Below are 9,799 nucleotides of genomic sequence, written 5' to 3'. Positions count from 1 at the left end.
TGCCTTGCAGATTTAAGGTCCTGCAGGCCCCCCCCCCCCCCCCGTTGGTGTCAGCGGGGAGGGAGTTCCATCAGGCCGGAGTCGCGGCCCCAAACCCCCCAGCTCCGGTCGAGGGCAACCAACGCCACGTCCTCGGCGGGGCTAGGGACTAGCCCGAGATCACTGCAGCCGCAGGCGAGCCCCGATGCGTCCTCCGCGGGCCAAACAGGGGCTCCTTCCGCACATGCAGAACAATGCACTTTCAAGCTGCTTTCAGCGCTCTTTGAAGCTGTGCGGAATGGCAAAACCCACTGGCACACCGTTGTGAAAGTGGTTTGACAACGCATTCTTTTGCGCGGGCGGAAGGGGCCGGGGAGATCAGGAAAAGCTCCCGGGTGGCTCCGCGCCAGGCTGCCGGCTGCCGGCGGCTTCCCAGCAGTGGCGTAGGAGGTTAAGAGCTCGTGTATCTAATCTGGAGGAACCGGGTTTGATTCCCCGCTCTGCCGCCTGAGCTGTGGAGGCTTCTCTGGGGAATTCAGATTAGCCTGTGCACTCCCACACACGCCAGCTGGGTGACCTGGGGCTAGTCACAGCTTCTCGGAGCTCTCTCAGCCCCACCCACCTCACAGGGTGTTTGTTGTGAGGGGGGGGAAGGGCAAGGAGATGGTCAGCCCCTTTGAGTCTCCTGCAGGAGAGAAAGGGGGGATAGAAATCCAAACTCTTCTTCTTCTTCTTCTTCTCTCTCGACCACGCCCACCTGCACAACAGCCCCGCACAGCAGGGCAGCCTCAGCGGCGGGTTGGACGCCGCCTCTGTCCCGCGGGGCCCCCCCCCCCTCCCGAGCCGCCGCCGAGACCCGTCGGGCGCCCATTTCCTTACAAGGCCGGCGCTTTCGGGGCGGGGGGGGGGAGGACGAGCCGGCGCTTCGGGGAGGGCGGGGTGGGGCCCCGAGCCTGGCCTGACCCGACGCCGCAGATAGGAGCGCGCCCCGCCGTCTGCAGCAGGTAGGCGCGCCGGAGCGGGGGGCCCGGGGCCAGGCGGGCAGGCCGGGGGGGGGGCGCCGGGTTGGGGAGGGTGGGGGGGGTCCCGGCGGCGACGGCCCGCGCGTGCCCGCGCCCCCTACGCCGCCGAGCGCGCGGCCCTCAAGACGCCCGGCCCCTGCCCACGAGCCCGGCTGGCGGCGGCGGAGGAGAGGCGCGGAGGTGGCGGCGCCGGCTGGGACCGAGAGGTAGGGGGAGGCCGCCGAGGGGGAGGGGGGAGGGCCGGGCTCTTGCGCCCGATCCACAGCCTTCGCGGTAGCGCCTTGGGTCCGCAGGGGCGGCCAGGGCTGCGTCTGCGCGCGCGCGAGCCTCGGGGCGGGGGGTGGGGTGGGTGGGTGGAGGGCGCAGAGCTCGGGTGGGGGGGGAGTGGGAGTTTCCTGCCCCCCCCCCCCCGGGCGCCGGATCCTATCGAGAAGAGGGGTCGGGATGGCGGGAGATCACCTGCGCCTTCCTCGGGAAGCACGCCTCGCGTCCAAACAGGGGCAGACGTGCTGTTGCCGACGGGGGGGGGGGGAGAGAGAGAGAGGGTGGGGGGTGTCTGCCAGGGATCTGTGGTTTCATTTGCACGCGCTTGGATGGCGCGCTGGGGGGTCCGCCTTCCGCCTTCTTCCCCCCCCCCCACCTGCCCACTCCTTTTTTTTTTAAATTTTTTATTGTATCATTTGAATGTTACAATTTATGATAATAATGTCTTTCTTCATGCATTTTCAAACAATACATTTTCCCCCTTTTCTCCCCCCCCCACCCCCCACCCCCCCATTGCTTCTTCTTAGTTTTTTCACACAAACAGCAGTAAGTTCATTCTTTGTAGCCTCTTCTCCCATTTGTCTGCGATGACTCGAGCTTCTGTCCTCCGGTCCACGTATATTATCCATATTTTCAAAATTTCATTCTGTTGGTCTTGCCGCGTCTTATTTTTGGTTAGTATATCGAAAATACCCAATGTCACTTGTTCCCAAATATATTCTAACCATTTCTGAATTGTCCATTTTTTCTTTTCTTTCCAGCCCAAGGCTATTGTTGCATGGGCTGCTTTAATCATTATTTTGTATATATAACTATATTGTTTTTCCACCCTTCTGTCTTCCACCTGCCCACTCCTGATCCTCCTCTTGAGCTCTTCCTAACCCCCCCCCCTCCTGAACACTGACCCCTGATCCCCCACGCACCCATCCACGCGCCCCTGACATTTCCTCCCCTCCCCCCCCCCCCCTGGGATTCTCACGTGGCTCTCTGCCCACATCATGCCTCTCTGCTTATAAACATGCTTCTCTCCTCCCCAGAGAATGCCCCCCTCCTCTTCTTCAGCCCCCCCACCTTTTCTCCCATTCATGCCTATTTGTGCCATTCATCCCTTCCGTCCCGCTCTGCAAGATCGGGTTTTGTTCTCCGAGTGCGGAACTGTGCGTGCACGCGGGCACCTCTCCATCTCTCTACCAGCGACAGACAACCTGATGTTGGTCACAGTCACACCATGGGCTGAGGGTGCGCCTCGCGCCTCCCTTTGCATGCACCCTTGATAGGGTGGGCACGTAACCCCCTGCTCCTTCTCCCGTTGTCGGAATGAAGCTGCCCAGTGTTGGATGACACGCTTCCAGTTCGTGAAACGTTGGCTCCTGCGCTGCAATTTTCACAAACAGCCCTGACCCGACCGCACAATAACATTCCCGACACCGCTCAGACACGCCGTGCTAGAAAAGCACCTGTTTTAACTTAAGCTCTTGCAAATCTCATGCGCTTATGCACAGTGTGATTCCCCAATCCGTGCTATAAACACACCGCCCCGCCCTGTAACACACCACCACGGTTTGTGCGAGAGCAACCGAACAACAGCTAGTGTTTTGCGGCCCCGTGGCTGACTGCGCATGCACGGCACTGGTTCTGTCGAGGAACAAACGGAAAGAATGGAATGAGCAGGCAAACTCTGGGGCAGAGTGTTCGATTTGGAGGGAGAAAAATCTAGTTTTGGAGCACGGCTTGGTCATTAAATCTCTCTGGGTGGCCTGGGGGAATCTGTTTCCTTTCAGCCTGCATGATCTCACAGGCTGGCTGTGAGGAGGAGACATCGGGTGCATTTCCCTGAAGGAGTAGAAAATTGCAGTTTGCTCATTTTCACATATGTCCCCTTAGAGCAGTGGTCTTCAACCCATGTGCCTGGATGCTCCAACGGTTCTTGAATCATGTTCAAGGTGTGGGTGTTGACCTTTAAGGCCTTACGCGGCCCGGGACCCTCGTACCTTCGGGACCGCATTACCCCATATGTCCCGGCTCATCCTCTGTGATCAGCAGAGGCGAATCTACTGGAGATCCCTGGCCCCTCGATGACGCGGCTGGCCTCCACACGGGCCAGGGCCTTCACAGCCCTGGCACCGGCCTGGTGGAACACATTACCATCAGCTGTTCGGGCCCTGCGGGACACAGGAGAGTTCCGCTGGGGCTGTAAAACCTAATGATCCAACAGGGCCTTTGGAGAGTCAAGCCCCCGATAACGCCCCCCCCTCCCCCCCCCTGCTAGTAGGGTCCCCTAACATCATTAGGACCCCTCCTCATTTTTGGAAGAGGGTGGTATATGGGTCTCGCGGGCCCTATTGTAAAATGTACCTGTTTTAAGATTTTTATGTTTTTGGTATGATTTTATGTTGTTCACCGCCCTGAGCCCTCCGGGGATAGGGCAATATAGCAAGTTTAATAAATAATAATAATAATAATAATAATAATAATAATAATAATAATAATAATAATAATAATAATAGAAGAAGAAGAAGAAGAGTTTGGATTTATATCCCCCCTTTCTCTCCTGTAGGAGACTCAAAGGGGCTTACAATCTCCTTGCCCTTCCCCCCTCACAACAAACACCCTGTGAGGTGGGTGGGGCTGAGAGAGCTCCGAGAAGCTGTGACTAGCCCAAGGTCACCCAGCTGGCGTGTGTGGGAGTGTACAGGCTAATCTGAATTCTCCAGATAAGCCTCCACAACTCAAGCGGCAGAGCGGGGAATCAAACCCGGTTCCTCCAGATTAGATACACGAGCTCTTAACCTCCCACGCCACTGCTGCTCCCAATAATAATAATAATAATAATAATAATAATAATAATAATAATAATAATAATCCCTCCCGCTGAACTACCACATTTTGCTGGGGTTTTTTTTGGAAGAACTTGCTCTTAGTGTGCATGTGCAGAGTGCAAAAGGACCGTGCCTCCCTCCTCTCCCTACGTACTAAAGGAAAGTCACGCAGATCCTTTCCACATAGGATTGTCTGCCTTGGGTTTCGTTCCGTTGGGAAGTTTGGTTCCTCCAGCTTCCCCACAACATCGTGGTGTGCCTCCCAGGGTTTCTCCGTCTCTGTCAAACCTGATTTGCTGCAAAGTTTTGGGAAAGATCTCAGTCTGGACGGCGGATGTATGGGTTGGAAATTTCAGATTATCTTACCCTCTTGGGAGCCATTTTCCATTATCCTGTTCTAGCAACTGTTTTCTTGGAAGGAGGAGGAGAAACTACAAATTGAAAAAAAAACCTGATCAGCCATTTCTCTCTCTCTCTCTCTCTCTCTCTCTCTCACACACACACACCAATATACTGTCATAACAATAAGTGTAACAGGTTCTATGAATTCCCAGCTTTCATTTTTTTTTAAACAGAGGCCCCTTCCGCACACGCAAAATAATGCGTTTTCAAACCACTTTCACAACTGTTTGCAAGTGGATTTTGCTATTCCGCACAGCTTCAAAGAGCACTGAAAGCAGTTTGAAAGTGCATTATTCTGCCTGTGCGGAAGGAGCCAGAAAGTTTAGTCCTTTCCGCTGCAGAGATTTAAGAGGAAAGGCCGGTCTCCACAGGGGAAGAAGTTAGGAGATGCTCTCTTTAAAAATGAAAGCTGGAAATTTGCAGGGAATTTGCATTTATACCCTTACAATAGTGTATCAGTGTAAGGTGATAGAATTGCTGATTAAAAAAACCCACAAATGAACTAAAGAAACCCTGGTAGACCAGGGAGAGAGGAAATGGCCACTCTTGAGGGACTGGGGCAGGGACATTTTGGGGAAACCTGCCACATGGAAGCCCTGTTGCCACTGTACTCTGTCAGCAGCTGTTCTGGCAGTGGGTAAGCCAAACAAGCCTGTGCCTTTGTAGAAGCGCCTCAGTGGTAAATGATTTCTCCAGGGCTCTGACCCTTGTCTCCTCCTGAGCTGTGGTATACGGCCTGGGGTTTGCCCCCCTAGTCCTGTCTTTAATGCGAAAGATATCTCAACTCTGGCTGTTCTTGTGCCATGCTATGAGGGCCCCCAGTCTGGAAAAATTGGAGGGCAGTATCTCAGGCCTCCTTTTAGCAATTTGTTTTCTTGGAGGGCCATTTTGTGAAGAGGCAGTGGTCGAGTAGCCCCTCAGCCCCAGTGCTTTCAAATGACCCACTGGTGAAGCGAGCTACCACACGCCCATTTCTCCGACACCTTTTGGTGATAGAGGAGGCTGGGTGACTCCTCTTGAGGGTCTGGATTTGACTAGCAGTCCTAACTCCATGGCTCATGGAGACCTTCATTCACCGTTGCCCACATCCAAAAGAGACGCATTTATTCCCATCCTTGTCATGAGGCCTGTATCTCTGTGAAGCCTGCTGCGGTTGACTGTTCCTGTGGCAGCCGCTGTTTCTAGGTGAGAACGGCTTGTCAACTGCAAGCCAACTGGGCAGAGGCAATGCCAACTTTTCTGAAATGTGTGGCAGGTACCACCCGGAGAACAGTGCTCAGAAGAGCCACAGGTGGCTCCTTAGCCACTGAGCATCACAGTATTAGATGATGCTATACACTTCCTAGTTGATACCTTCCCACCTGAGGTCCTTTGCAAATCGTCCACATACCTTGAGAATCTAAGATGCAAATGGGGCATCTAATACCACACAGTATAAGTGGCACACATACACATGGAACATTTTAATATAAATTATTTATAGAATCATAGAGTTGGAAGAGACCACAAAGGCCATCAAGTCCAATCCACCTGCCATGCAAGAACACACAATCAAAGCACTCCTGACATATGCTCATCCAGCCTCTGTTTAAAAACAGAGGGAGTGCATCCCACTGTCGAACAGCCCTTACTGTCAGGAAGTTTAGGTGGACTCTCTTTTCCTGATGTTTAGGTGGACTCTCTCACCTGAACCCATTACACTTTTCATGTTTGCATGCTAAAGATGACAGGTCATAACACGTGTTTGCAAGATCCATGCACTCTCAGTAGAAATAGTCCCTGCTGTCTCAGTAGATAATAATTAAGATCTAGCAAAATGTCCATGATTTTGACAGATGGGATCGGTGGAGAGCCAGGGACCCCAGCGTGAGGAGGAGAAGAAAATCACAAGAGGGCCATTTCTTACATTCTTCCTGCCTCCCACATATTTCATATTCTGGGTGTTCCATGCTGAGAACTCAATTCCCAGGTATAATCAGGCCAAATTTGGGACTTTAGCACATAGAAGAAAGTGGGTTCGATCTTTCCTCCCAACCATCTCCCCAGCCTGAAACCAACACTTTGGGGCACTTTGCTAGACTCTTACTGCATGCATGTTTTCCCCAAGAGGGGAAACTGAGGCTCCCTGGCACCACTTGGGTTGGGAAAACAGTGCGGCCAAAGCCCCCCTCTCCCTGCATCCCCTGGTCCTGATCTGAATCAGGACTGCACACCTCTGGGAGTTAAGTTTCCAGCGTGATGTTCCCAAACACCTCTGATCAGCAGGACGCAAGGGGACTGAGGGGGATGTGAGTCTGGATCTGTGCCAGCGAGTGCCAAGGGCAGCATTTGGCTTTCTCCCCTATTGGCAACTGCCTGCCAATTATGCCCATGCAGGGGGTGGGGGTGGAGTTATAGAGATGCACTGAGGAATTTGCTCTACACCTTCCCCTGGTCCCCTCAATATTCTCCTATCAGCATAGCGCCCTCCTAGATTCTGTTTCTCCGCTACACTGGAGCAGAGGTAGTCAAGCCCTGGCCTGGCTGCTGATGAGGGGGCACCAGACCATTTGGCCAGACACGCTGGGATGACTCTCTGCTTAGGCAACTGAGTCATGCCCCTCAGGTGCTGGCAAGTGCAGCAGTGGCCTAGTGGTTAAGAGCAGGAGGAACCTGGAGGAACCGGGTTTGATTCCCTGCTCTGCCACTTGAGTTGCAGAGGCTCATCTGGGGAATTCAGATTAGCCTGTGCACTCCCACACACGCCAGCTGGGTGACCTTGGGCTAGTCACAGTTCTTCTGAGCTCTCTCAGCCTCACCCACCTCACAGGGTGCTTGTTGTGGATGGGGGGAAGGGAAAGGAGATTGTAGGACCCTTTGAGTCTCCTTGCAGGAGAGAAAGGGGGCTCCTTCTTCTTTGGTGGTCTCCCATCTAAGTACTAACCAGGCCTATCCTGCTTAGCTTCTGAGATCTATTAAGATTGGGCTAATCTGGACCATCCAGGTCAGGGCAGAGACAAACAGAGGTGGTTTGTCTGTTATCTACTGTCGCAAGCATGGGGAGAAAGAAGGAATGAATGGTGAGGTTCAGAAACTCAAAGAGGCCCCAGACACTAAGCATACACTGACATTGCCTTCTTCTGTGGGTGTGACCCTTGACTTCCTTGATGATCCCCCATCCTAGTTATAAATGGGGTCCAACTCTGTTTAGTTTCCAAAATCTGACAAGGTCAAGTTAGCCAGGGCTAGCCAGGTCACGGTGGTCTGTGCTCGTTGGCATATATTTTGTTGGACTTTAAGGTATCGCAAGATTCTTTTTTGGCTGCAGTGGACTGGAATTATACACAGTGGAGCCTCGGTTTTTGTTGGTAATCCATCCGAAAAGAATCGATGAAAACCGAAACTGATGAAAACCAAGGGAAACTTTTCAATAGGAATCAATGTAAATCCAATTAATCCACTCTAGGCACTCCAAAAAACATACCAAAGACACATTTTTGGTGAATAAACATAGTGTTTAATGCTGAAAACAGGATCAAACAATAACACTAGGACCAGCTTCAGAGCCAGTGGACCAATGTTGCACCAGAAAGCTGTCCAAAGAGGTCTGTTTCTGATGCCTCTTTAAGATTTGTCTGAAATGGGGCAAGACGTTGTCATTAAACAAGTTGCAGACACGGCCTGCAACAGCTTTGTCCGGGTGATTTTTCTCCACAAACCCCTGCACCTTGCTGCAAATCGATGAAAACCGAGGCAAATCGATGAAAACCGAGACAAATTTTTCACTGAAAAAATCGATGAAAACCAAAACAGATGAAAACCGAAGGCAATGAAAACCGAGGTTCCACTGTAATGCTGATAACATAACCTTTCAAGCACTGTGTGGACATGTACAGGGAAAGCTGTCCTCTGTGTTCATGGGGATCTCTCTGATCTTTATAAAGTAGTACATTTTATAAACAGTCCATCCAATTGGGATTGGTCCACCACGTTAATAAACCTGCCACAATCTTAGCAGAAAAACCTTCATGGTTCTATACCACATAGGCGCAATGTTAGGATAGATACATGTGCTGACACCTTGCAAATCTGTTACAGATAACTTTCAAAAGAGGCACAGAATTCAAGTATGGGATACTGCTTTTCCTTAAGAGCTTGAGATCGCTTGAGATCATTTGACCATGCCTGGATTTCCCCCCTCAATAAGTTGGCGGTTCTTCTAAGTGCCCAGATCCCATTCAATGAGATAGGGATTATGCAGGATAATTTCCCACTGCATTCTGACTTTATACAGTTACCAGTGTTAGACCGAGACCCACTCTTTCTTATTCTGGAAATTAATTAAAGGAGACCATCTGTCCAAATAATTACATACTCTTGCTCTGCTGTCTTTTATGTGTAAATAGCAAGTCAGTTTTTTGACAAATGGCTTATCGCACACTCTTTCCCCCTTGGCCGTTCTTTTTATCCTTGGTTATCCTTTGCTGTCCCTGGTATTTAAAGTATAAAATGTTAATTGGAGTTACTCCGTATGCATTCCTCGTTTTTAATTTCTGTGTGCATCCCAAGATTTTATATTTATGCAATTTTTTTTCTTCTCCCTTGTACAGCTTCCTAGTGTGGGATTCTGTGCAGGGAAAAGTCTGTCTTGTTTCTGTGCCTTCAGCAACAGCTAGGGTTGCCAAATCCCATTTGGAAAATACTTGGAGAACTTGGGGAGGGCAGGGTTTGCAGAGGGGAACAGGATATAATGCCATAGAGTCAAAGCAGCCGTTTTCACCGGGGAATCTGGTGAAATCTGGCTCTGGAATCTGTAGATCATTAGCTGTAATCCTGGAAGGTTTCCATCCGCTACCTGGAGGTCGGCGACCTGGGTAACAGCAGGTTAACCATTCTAGAACATGGAAATATGCGCTAAAACTCGCCGCTGTTTGCAAATCCACGTGTAACATACAGAGGAGTCGAGGCTTGTAAAAAGTTGACAACTGTGACCACAAGATCACACAGTAGTGGTTCATTGGGACATAGCCATCATAACCTGACATGAATATGGCAACCTAAATATGAAACCCTAATGATAACACGTTACTAGTGGCATTTGTGTCTTGGCATGTATACCTAGCTTTCAAACCCACTTTCATTCTTTATATCAGTAGTCAGTGCTTAGTGTCCGTTGGTAGCTGGGTTCTCAGGGTACCCATTGTGAAAAGCCTGTTGCGGGGGGTGGGGGGGCGTCAACCTCTCTCCCAGTGTGGCCAACAAGCAAGGGCCATGACTATAGCTGTTGTTTCTTCCTGTCATTTTCTGAGTTGGCAACGGGATGTCTGGTATCAT

The 9,799-nt window shown here is 51.3% G+C and overlaps 1 protein-coding gene across 2 annotated transcripts in view; it reads left to right on the top strand.

Annotated features, from left to right (window-relative positions):
- The first annotated feature begins 790 nt into the window (after positions 1-790).
- Positions 791-9,799, top strand: part of LOC125430247 (calcium/calmodulin-dependent protein kinase type 1B-like) — a 25,065-nt gene continuing 16,056 nt past the window's right edge. The window contains exon 1 of one of the 2 annotated variants that reach the window (XM_048492120.1): positions 791-983. The gene's annotated coding sequence lies outside the window, so the exon portion shown is untranslated. Of the gene's footprint in view, positions 984-1,074; positions 1,208-9,799 lie in introns of those variants that run through there. The other variant, XM_048492121.1, reaches the window with a different exon arrangement.

The sequence above is a fragment of the Sphaerodactylus townsendi genome, linkage group LG03 (genome assembly GCF_021028975.2).
Source record: "Sphaerodactylus townsendi isolate TG3544 linkage group LG03, MPM_Stown_v2.3, whole genome shotgun sequence".
NCBI lineage: Eukaryota > Metazoa > Chordata > Lepidosauria > Squamata > Sphaerodactylidae > Sphaerodactylus > Sphaerodactylus townsendi.
This window is presented reverse-complemented; position numbering and strand designations above follow the sequence as displayed.